The following is a 12,235-nucleotide window of genomic DNA, read 5'->3' as shown; positions in this document are numbered from 1 at the left end:
TAAATTACAAGATACAAATTCACTATAAATTTTATCGATATACTTTATTAATTTTTAATGAATTTAGCACTCTAAACATTATATCATATAATGTTTTTTATAGATTTAAACCTTCTAAAGAAAATTATAATTATTTAAAAAATTGTGGATAAATTACGCATCACAGATTATTGGAAGGTGACAATATTAAATAATCTTTCTATGGATGCATTGTTTGGTAAAAATATATTAAATTTAATAAATAGCTTTTTTAATTTTGGAGTTTTATAATAATCCACAATAAAAGGTTTTATAAATATCCACATTAAGTAATTTGTCAATAACTAAAGATTAAGTATAAATTACACATTAATGCAATGCTGGACTGCCTCTCAAACTTGATCGAGGTCGAAAATATAAAGTCATTCGTGCACATCATTAATAAGATTTCGTAAACTGAAAAAAAACTGTAAAATCAACGAAAAAACAACTTGATTCAATTATAAACAGTGTAATTGCGAGTTGCCAACTAAATAAATGATTCAGGCAATTTATTTGTTATTGATTGTAATTTTAATTATGCATATTAAATGAATTATGTATACATATAAATCAATGACATATAATATTGCAGTGAATACATATCAGAGTGTAACACATTTTTAAAGTTGAGAATTAAATACTCTATAATTATTTAATAATGCTAAATGTAAACATTACAATTGTATTTCAATGTTAATTATATACAACTTATATTTGATTTGATTAAATATACAAATAAATGTATAAGTTATATATTTGCATAATTTATGCATATGATTAAATTGATTTTTGTATTGAAAATAAAAAAATGTTTGTTTTAAAAACATTTTTACACACAATTACAAACAAAATTTGTTTTAATAAAAGAATAATTGCATAGGTTCAACACTAAATGTGCATGCATTAATTTTAATTTTTAATTTAATAAATTTTTTCTACTTTATCTAAAATAAATTTAATTTAATTAAAACATTACCTTTCTTAAATAAGAGTTTTCATAATTCTATCCTCCTCAGTCTCTTTTATAGACTGACATATTTCAGTTTAGTATTATATGTCGATGGCAAAATCTCGCTTTCTTCCGCGCTCTTGACGAACTATTTTTATTCATAAAACAGTGGATGTTGTTTACGAAATGACACGCTACGTAGCGCTGAGTGAGAAGAATGCCATCCTAAGAATAAAATATACTTCACACAAACCTATTTATTATTGACACAATACATAAATGATTTGAACCAATGTTTAACAATATTAAACATTAAATGCATCTTATTTCCATTCTACCATAATGTTTTTGTATAAATTACAATAGCATTAACTTTTTGGTTGTTTTGTTTTAATTATTTCACGTAATTGAGTTGATAGCATTACTTGAATGATATATTTTATGTTTGTATTGTTGATATATTTTACTTCAATATTATTGAATCATATGTATTAATTCATTTACCGGGAGTAAAAAGATTTTATAATTATTACACATACGCTTGATGCAATTATAACGTATACTTAATAATATTTTTATCTACATATACACAACAACATTAATAATTACATGTGTTGATTGTATCAAGTTCATATGTAATTAAAATAAACACATTTCCATTTCTTCTAAAGATATAATTGTATAATATATGCAATAAGGAGTCAATATAACATCTGACAAATTCTTGTTCTAATATATAAAAAATATACAAATAAAATACATTGTATTTAAATTAAGAAAAAGTAATGCTTTTGAATTAATTAAAGTACCCTCAACTCTGCGGTTGATTTGTTTTTATTATTTTACATAGTTGAATTGACAACAGACATAATTATATGAATTACATAGAATTCAACTACATATAAACAAAACTATTAATTGCATATGTAATTTTAATAAAAAAATATGTAATTGAAATATATAAATTTATCGATCATTCAATTACATTTTCCAAAAGCATTGATATTATTAAACCAACTGTCACGATTATTAAAACAATTATTGCTTATTTTCGTTCATTAATATTGATGGTTACTTTAATAATATTAATTTCAATTACACTGATTTAATTGATACAACAGCATTTTCTTTCTGTGTATATATTTTTTTTATACATTTGGAAATTCTTTTCCAGAATCAAAATACACATATTAATATCCATCTGTGAATTGAACTTTATATCGAGAACAAAAAATATTTTTTTTTATTGCTCTACTTATCGACTTTTTACGCGTATATAACCTAAATTTTTGTTTCACAATTTCATCTTGGGCACTAAAATCTAATTTTCAAAACTCAATACTTTTTGTTCTCGTCGTCTACTAGTCTGTAAATACGAATTTTGTAAGTATAAACCGTAGATCTTTTATATTAAGTAAACATTGTTATACGATGTGACAGCAAATTAAGAATTTTTCCCGTTTTTGGAGGAAACTCCACTCCACGGACTGGTAGCAATGCGTATTCTTTTATTCTGGAGAAGAATTTCCAAATCTATAAAAGAAATAAAAAGATATAGTGGAACAAAGATATTACTAACTTTTTGTCGGTAAACCGTAGCGCGAGCCTGACCGTGCTGTTTTACGCGAGTACACGACTTGCGAGCAGCCAAAATTATCGGATCTCAGAAACGGCTAAACAGATCGAGTTCTAACTAGGCTCAATCGAAAGCGTGGGGTCAATTTGTATCAGAAAACTATTTTTATTTTTCCTCGACGTATCTTATGAGGGGAGATATCACGACGCAAAGTCCAAATGTCAAAATTTTCATGTAAGAAACGTCATCGTCATCGATCTCTCACATCAGATGAAAACTGTCACTTTCACACTTTTGATACAAGAGGTGCTTGTATGCTACGAACGCGCATCAGGTTATTTAGAAACTTGTCATACCAACAAAATATAGTGGGATAAACCATTCACTACAATATTATATGTCATTGATTCATATATATACACAATTCGTTTAATATGCATAATAGAAATTGCAATCAATAACAAATAAATTGTATGAATTATTTATTTAGTTGGCAGCCCGCAACTACACCGTTTAATTGAAACAAAAGTTGCTTTTTCATTGATTTTACAGCATTTTTTTTCACTGTAGGTGCTAGATGTTATATTTTTCAGAGATCAATTAACTGACGGAGACGAAAGTTTTCTAGCACTAAAACTAAAAAAAGTCGTTCAAAATAAGCCGGTTCTCTAAAGGCTAAACAGCAATCATCTACTAAATTATTTTTACAAAGCCTTTTTTCTAGAACCAAAACCTTGTTATTTGCCAACTTTCTCTTTTTTGGTAACTCTTTTATTTATAATTTTTACATTCCCCTTTCTTATTAAAGTCAAGATATTTGAATGTCCTTACCTTTTCTAACTCCTCATTTTCCCACTTCCATTTTTCCTTCTCTTTCCCATTTCTATTGAATACAATCACCTTTGTTATATGTATACGCTAGTGACTAAATCCTCTCGTTTTCTAATTTTAGGAAACATCTTATTCCTCTTTCTCCCAAGTATCCATATAGATTCGCTATATACAAATTAAAATTAAAGCAGACGATTCATGATACATTCTTGTTTAATTCCCTTCGTCGTACTAAAAACTTCAGTCAAACCGTTCTTTGTCCTTATTATCACTCTGGTGTTCTTGTAAATATTTTTTTTTCAATCGTCAGCTACTTCTTATTTCTTATAAAATTCTTCACAATTCCTTTTATATAATCAAAAATCGCTTTTAAATCTATAGTGTGTAAGTAATCATAACTTTTGAGACAAAAGAAGTTTAATGAATCCTCTCGATTCATATGGTTAAACTCTCAAATTTATTATATTCGCCAAATGTGACCTAGTAATCCGTGTCCGCTCTACTCGCAATCGTACAACCCACCTCTCTGTTCTTCACTCCGCGTTCAACGACTCTATATTATTTTCTGCCATTTTTCAAACGGAAGAGAAAACACACATTTACTTTTCCGAACGAACCAAAGAACTTTATTCAGAACAAGTACAGAGTAATGTTGAGACACGTCCGAATAAGCCTGCGATCTCTTTTCAACTAGTTGTTCATTTTGTTGCTTAGCATTAGTTGCCTGCTGCCGCCGATCGATATTCGTAATCGGACAGCTGACTCGGGTCAAAAAGTATATCGGGCGGTGCGCGTAACAATATACGCGCACGCACACACGCACGCACGCACGCACGAACGCTCGCACGCACGAACGATCGCACGCACGAACGCTCGCACGCACGAACGCTCGCACACACACACGCGCGCGCGCGCACGCACGCACGCACGCACGCACAATGTACATACATTATTATATTCTAATATATTTTAGTTCTTAACAGAAAATGACGAAAACGTTGACATATAAGAAAATACATAAAAACTAAAATTATTTCACGATAAATAATATATGTCTTACATTACAATCTGATAATAAATAATTTTTCTATTTTGAATATTCTTAATGGTAACTTGCGTCTGCACCTCATGAAAGAACAAAACTGAATGACCTATTGATAAGTTTATGCGCGTGCGTAACTTTTATTTCAAAATTTTTCATGAGAAAGATATTCCATGAGAAAAAAACATCTGATGTTCTTTCGGCATTGGATCGATGTAATCGGCAGCAACTATCATATACACGCTATAGCGTTAAGTTGCGAGTGCTTCAATTGTACATGAAAATATTTTGTATTATCTTATAACTGCAAGATTAGACTAAATTGTAGAAAATATATTAAAGCACTTTAAAATTAAAAAAAAAAAGAGAAAATGTAAAAACTAAAGACATTTATATTTCTTTTATACTTAATAGTGAAGAATAAGCGTACTTTCGTTGCTTTTATCTTTTTTAAACGCATTTAATGTTAGTAGAAACATGACCAGTGTCGTAGACAAATATTTCAGTCTTAACCGTGCTTTTTTGCTGATAGTTGGTCTATGGCCTTATCAACAATCGAAACTTGCTCGATTTTATTTATTTTGTTGTTACGTTACTATTGTAACTGCTGTCATATTTCAGGTATGTCGACTACTATTTTCTGACTACGTTTATCTTACATAATGTAGAGGATTATTTTAATTCTCTTTGGACTTTCTTATTAATTTGAAAACTAATACCAGTAAAAAAATATTTTAAAAATAATGTTTATTAGAAACATATACTGAAAACGTTTTATGAAGGCTCACAGTAAAAGAATAGAAATTTGTTAATGTGAGCACGCTCAGAATTACCTTTTTGTGTATAAGTACTGAGATTTACAACTAGTATTTAATTATTTTTAATTTATAAGACATCAATTTAATAATACAGATTTTTTTAAGTTAAATATATAGAATAAATACTTAAAGTAAAACTGTTTTATTAAATTTATGTCCTATAAGTTAAAAATAATCAAATACTTGTTGCAAACCTTAACACTTATACACAAAAAGATTATTCTAAGCATGCTCACTTTAACAAATTTCTATTTTCTTACTTTAAAGTCTCACGAACGTTTTCAATATATGTTTCCTTCGAACATTGTTTTTAACGTTTTACTAAAATATTTTTTACAATAACATTGTTTACAACGATAAAAACTATACATTTAAAAACGTTACATGTTATAAAATATCATTGTAATAACATTGTACTAATGATATCTTGCTTACTGAGATTTAATTCTTTTAATAATATTAATAGATCTATATTTATTATTAAATAATTATAGCACTATTTATAAATAAGTACAATTTATTTTTGTATAATATTATTAAAAACTAGAATAATTTATTATTAGCCAAGAATTTTAACAACAGAAATTGTTGTAAAAACTTGATTTCAGTAAATAAAACATTAATATAACGTATAATGATCAGATTTATGTTTAAAAGAGTAAATGATAAAGACATGTATAATGCTTCTATACTTTTTATTATCTAAAAAAGTTTTTAATTACAGTTTGCAACACTTGTGACATCAGAATGTACTACAGATTATGTCTTAAAACTTTGTTCTTTGTCATTTGGTTTCATTACTTTGGCCGTTACATACAATTCGTTTTACGTTAACAGTGACAAAGTAAGTTATATCTATTTTAATAAATATTTACGATATAATTTTGCAACCAGAGTTTTTTTCCCTTTTTATAATATAAAAAGTATATATAAATTTAAATAATATTTTATTTAACAAATAGTTAAGGTATTTAGTGGAACAACTTCAGCTTGTTTATGATGACTTAAAAGATAATAATGAAATTGCCATCTTTGAAAAATATGGAAACGTTTCAAAACGTTATGCGGCTGCATTTATTAGTAAGACAATACTTTTTATTCATCACATCTATAACATATTAATAAGTGTGAAACTTTAAGAACAAAACATTTTTTTTAATTTTTTAAGTGCAACATGTTTTATTTTCTTAAATGTAGATATATTAAAAAATAAAGAAATTAAAAGCGCAAAAAATTAAAAAATACTCAAAGTTATAATATTTTGTATACTTTGTTTTTAAAATATATTTTTTAATACATTTTAATAGTTATAATTAATAAATTTATACAAATAAAATTATTAAAAGGTAAATTTATTTTTATATTTTTATTACAACAGAATATATGTACCTTTATCAAATAGCACACTCTTACTGAAGGACGTTGCAAGAACAGAATAGCCATACAAAATCTATATGATATTGTTGAGATATTGTACACGTCAATACTATTCAGATGAGACGTGCACATGCGGGGTGCAGGAGTGCCTGGCCATACGAAGTTAACTATGTTTCGATTTCTATATAGAATACGTTACATGCGCTCATGGTGCTCATGCGTGTGCTGTAGAAATTCTGGAATACAAACTTCATATGGCCAGGCATTTCTGTCCAAGCATGTGTACTATATGGAATACAATTAATTAAGTATTATATTATTAAATGTATAAATAATATATAATATGGTATCGATGATACTTAGGTGTATGAAGTATTCTTGCAGTTTCAATATTACATTAACAATTAATATTAAGTTTGTATATTATAATCTCTATTTTCTCCAGCATTACAATACCCAAAAAAAGAACTTGGTTTACAATTTCTAACACATTTATCTATCCAATTCTTCATCCTATCTATCTAATCTAATATCGCAATTTTAATATTTTTTGTTTTTCTAAGGTTTTTACAAATTCTCTCTACATAATTTTAATTACCTCTTGAATACCTATAGACCTCACAATATATGAACCTAATAACACAATAACCTAAACATAACGTAACATATCTTATGTTGCACAAATATTCCTTATAGTCTTCTTTTCTATAATATTTACAGTCTTCTTTCATTTCAATCTAAACTTAATCTTATCTCTTATTTACTGTACCTACTAAGCTTCCTACATATTTTCCTTTTTTTACACTTTTTACTACTGTCTACTACTTTCTCTCTCTCTTTCTCTCTCTCTCTCTCTCTCTTTCTATTTCTTTTTTCTTTTTTTTCTTTCTTGTTTTAAACAAATATTAAGTTTAAAAAGACCGTAGATAGAAAAGGTTATCAATAAGAAAAGATCTGGGATGATATATCGGGATAGTTTTGTGACACAGTTTGTACAGGGTGATTAGATAAAAATATTTTAAAAAGAAAATTTTTATCATGTCTAGGCACGTAACATTCTATAATTGCCTGAACTCATGTGTTCAACGGTTGCATTCGTTCTCCCGGCATCAAATACTCAAGAAATTCTACCTATGATTTTCCGAACACGCATTTCGCCGGATTGATAAACATTCCACATTTTTGTAAGCTCGAATGTTCGAAGATGTTCCCAGTGTTCCTCGCTTGACGATGACACTACAAGGACGTTACCTATATATGGGTAACAAAAATCCAAATTCCGCAGGATCTTGTCGATGAATCTCTAAAACGTTTGTATCTCATTTCTCAAACCAGTATACAAAAATTCGTACGTGCAAATGGTATGGTGATGGTGGTTTTCAGGATTTTCTTCTGCTATGGGAATCGGGTGATACGTCCGAACGAGATCCAGCGTTGTGAAAATCTTATCCTGCAAGGTCTGCACAAAATCACGAATGTGTTGAATCGAATACCGATCCGTTCGTGCAGCAATTCAGTGTCCTGTAATCGTTGCAGGGCTGTTATTTTTCGTCCTTCTTAGACATTATGTATAAAAGTGACGACCAACAGCTTTTTGATGCAACGTTCTAGCGCGATCAAATTTGTCACCTATTCCACGAGATGCAAATTCAAGTCAATAAGAAGTCCGTAATGTGCATAAAAATAGGCGCTTATGATCAACCACAATATGTCCGCGATCACAAAATACCACATAAATCCGCACCCCAATCCAAGATTGAGTGCGAGAGTCACCGAGGCATATGTGTTAATAATCGTGCTATTTGCTGCTAAAGTCATAGGATGACCTTTGTAGTGGCTTGCGGACCATCCTCTGAGTATATACACAGAAGTCAGTTCACGGCCACGCGATCTCTAACGCAAACGGGATAAGCGCCGATCGTGATAACGCTCCCGACTTCACACAACGATCCGGCTTTATTGATCGCCTTTAGATCTTCGGATGCCTGTCATCTGTTCCGTGATCTCCTCCTATAAAGAGAGTCGTAGTTGTGCGAAGCGCAGTTCTAATTTTGCCTCAACTAATGTTGCATCTTCTGTATTCAGGTCATGAGATGTCGGAGTCCGCGCGGTTTCCGCGACTTGAAATACCGGCACCCAAGTGGGCTCGACAATCTCCGCTAATCGATCAAGTGTATCCGTTCTAGTGACCAAGTGTGGCTGAATATTGGCCGGCAAGTGACTCAATCAAATCGTCTTTTATCTTTGATTACGCTTTCCGCGAGATCGCGGCAATGTCGCAAAAACTGCGACGGTTTTCGATTACTTATTTTCTCATGTTCAACAACCTCCGCGTCTTATGTTCTTGCAAAAGATTAAGCCGCTTAATTAACTCACTCTTCAAGGTCTCGTACAACTGCTCCGCGGACGGATGCATAATTATGTTGCGGACTTTCATAATTTAACGCGGTCCGATTGCCGTCAACGCATACTCGAACTTCGTCGAATCAGCCGTTATTCCAACAGCTTGAAAACTGCGGACCAAGATGCTGAACAACAACTCCAGATTAGCGGGCGTGAATTCCGGTATACGCAACGTATACCGACGCGGCTAACCTCAGGCCTAGAAATAAAATACCCGGTTGGTGGATGCGTGGTTGCACATTGTCATCGCCGGGTGCTGCGCTTCCACGGACTGTCCCTGCTGCTCGAGATGAATAAGATTTGGCTGCTCCGCCGGTTTCTGCACCGCTGGTTCTTTGTCACAGTGGCGTTTTTTATGTAAATATCCTTCACGCACTTCACTATCGAATACGGATTTATCTGTTTCCCGAAATTTGATTACTAAGCCCTTGAGTTGTCACTAACATGAAAAAGTAATTTTCTATTGCTAAAAAAAAAATATCACGTTGGCGTTTATCACTTTGGTGTGTGGATAATTAGAGCTTCTGGGATGAAAGAAATGTAATAAACACTCTCAATCCATATGGGTGAACTCTCGAATTTATTATATTCGCCAAATGTTACAAAGTGATCCGCTCTACTCGTAATCATACACCCGACTCCTCTCTTGTTCTCTTCGACAACTCTATCTCTTTGCCTCGACTTTTAATATTATTTTCTGCCGATTTTTAAACAGACGTTGTCGATGTTCAAGTGGCCCGCCTTCGCTTGCGTTTGCATCAAGAATTGTAGCAATACACAATAGCCACAAATCCATAAAAAGAGTGAAAACCTTTTTCTCACTTTTAATTTTCCATCTCTGCACTATATAGTTTAAAATATGTATGTTGTCTACCGTCATTTTTCCTTTCCTAAAAACTTCTTGACTTTCTTTGACACATCATTCCTTTTTGTTTCTTTTAAAAATTTTCTTTTTACAATTTCTGCGCAAATCTTATATGCTATACAAAGAAGTGAAACCCCTCTCTATTTTATATAATGGTACCATTACAACATTTATTTTCCAATTCTTTAATAACTGCTTCTTTTCTAAATTTGTCTTATTAATTCTGTTAGTTTCTTTTTTATTGCAGCACCTCCGTATCTTCTTGCTTTTATGTGATATACTATTTATTCCTGATGCTTTCTTATTTTCTACTCTTTTTAGTAACCTTCTAATATCTTCTTTACTAATTCCCATATCTCCACTCCACTCTTCCTTCTTACGTTCCTTCCTTGTTTTCCTCATAATTCCATCTTTCTTTTCTTCCTCTTTATTATCCGTTTCTCTCAATAACTCTAAGAAGATTTTTTTTTCTACTCTTCCTTGTCTATGTAATTAAGAATTTTTCTTTCTTAGTTTTGTACATGACAAATCTACTGGTTTATCAATTTATTTTTTATGTGCTATTAGATATGAATTATAATAAAGGATTATATAAGTGTCATAGTATAAATATTGCGTTTTCCTAGGATTGCCATTTCTGACACCTGAGCAGCGTACGCACACAAGCGATGTATCCATGACGCGTCACGTCTAATATGTGCCATGGTGGAAGTATATAAGGTGAAACATTCCGGTGGATGCGTAGTCGTTCAAAAGTAGAGGGGGAGCAATCAACCAATCAGAAGTGCCCCAAACATAAAATCCACTATAGCCGACACAAGATTGCAGAGTGAACGATAGTGCAGTGATAGTAAGTGTCAAATTAATGAAAATGACAGGCTGTTTTGTAAAAAATTGCAAAAATCGGATTGATGTATATGTATATTTATTAATATAATTATTTTGATTTGGCAAAACTATGTTTTTATTTGATTGAAATTATTTTATTTTAAATTCCTGTTTTTAGTTCTGATTGGTTGTCTGCCCATAATACCGTCATTCTGCACAATGCTTCACCTTGTATATTTCTACTATGTACATTCAGCGTATATACATATAACACAGCGCGTTGCCAGTGTACTTACGCTGCTTACGCTGCTCTGGCGTCAGAAATGGCAGTCCTGTGTATAATTATACATAAATTAATGGGATGCTGAACTGCTTCTCTAACTTGCTCGGGATCGATAATGTAGAGTCATTCGTGGCTATTATTAATAATATTTTATATGTATTCTTTTATAGACTTGGAAATTCTTTTTCATAATTTGCCTTGTTCGAACTAACATCAGCGCCTCAAGTAGTGACAATAATAACTAATTTTTTGGGGAAAATAGCCAAAACATGGAAGGTGTGATAGGCAATAATTGCTTCTTAATTAATTTTACAGATATATTGGAATATGTAGGAACAAGTTTACGACTTTATTAAGAAGACGAAAGAGTTTTTTTTTGGCATTGTTAAAAATTACACAGTTTATATTTATACAGAGAGAAGATAGAATAAAGGACGGGAGCCAGTTAAAAAAGCATCAGGCAATTAGAAAGAGACAGAAATCGAAGTGATCTGGCTGTCCTTGTCTTAGCGTATGCGCAAAGAAGAGTCTATAGTTATATATGAGTGTGAAGTTAAAAAAAATGAATACAGATTTTAAAAATCTAATAAATGTTTTATTATTAGTGAAAACATAATATATATATTAAAAATTATATATTAAAAATTGAAAATGCATATTATGCACATTCGAACCATATTGCATAATAGAATTTTATCTTCTCTCTGTTGCTGTGTTTCAAAATTTGACAGGTGTCACTGAAGTGACATATGTAACGGAAACAATTGCATAGCTAAATATCAAAAACTGTGGAATGCGCATACGCGAATAGACAATGACAGCCAGGTTACTTGGATTTCTGTCTCTTTTTAATAGTCTGATGTTTCCACTTACACGATTACCTATGGCTCCCGCGCTCTATTCTATCTTCTCTCTGTATTTATATCTCTCAAAGGCAAAATTGTCTATTCTTGATATGATTTTTTCAACTAATATTTTTTTCTATTTATTCAGAGATTTTTATCTTATCTAAAAATCTGTTTGGTAAATTAAGAGACGCTATTGAACCTATCCTTATAAAAATTAATATTAATCTCAAACACAATAGATTCTTTCCTATAAAATTAAAATACATTATAGTACGAAGAATACTTCATGGAAAAGTACTTAATAAAAAAAAGGAACGTAAAACACATTAATGGTGTAGTGTTCCTCAATGTAATTTTAAAAGTAACAAAACATTACATTTCCAAAAAACAAAAA

The 12,235-nt window shown here is 30.8% G+C and overlaps 2 long non-coding RNA genes across 6 annotated transcripts; one reads left to right on the top strand and one right to left on the bottom strand.

The window, feature by feature from the left end:
• Positions 1–56: 56 nt before the first annotated feature.
• On the bottom strand, positions 57–4,774 carry LOC118644499. 5 transcript variants are annotated; one of them, XR_004962276.1, is made up of 3 exons: positions 3,378–4,770; positions 998–1,195; positions 57–446 (listed from the first exon to the last, which is right to left on the bottom strand). It is a non-coding gene; the product is annotated as an uncharacterized LOC118644499 (long non-coding RNA). The 5 variants fall into 5 exon arrangements; XR_004962277.1 differs by having other exon boundaries at positions 57–435; XR_004962278.1 differs by lacking the exon at positions 57–446 and adding an exon at positions 2,550–2,863 and having other exon boundaries at positions 958–1,195; positions 3,378–4,774.
• A 1,186-nt stretch (positions 4,775–5,960) lies between these two features.
• Positions 5,961–12,235, top strand: LOC118644534. The gene is made up of 3 exons (XR_004962308.1): positions 5,961–6,081; positions 6,200–6,317; positions 10,509–12,235. It is a non-coding gene; the product is annotated as an uncharacterized LOC118644534 (long non-coding RNA).

The sequence above is a fragment of the Monomorium pharaonis genome, chromosome 2 (genome assembly GCF_013373865.1).
Source record: "Monomorium pharaonis isolate MP-MQ-018 chromosome 2, ASM1337386v2, whole genome shotgun sequence".
Taxonomy (NCBI): domain Eukaryota; kingdom Metazoa; phylum Arthropoda; class Insecta; order Hymenoptera; family Formicidae; genus Monomorium; species Monomorium pharaonis.
This window is presented reverse-complemented; position numbering and strand designations above follow the sequence as displayed.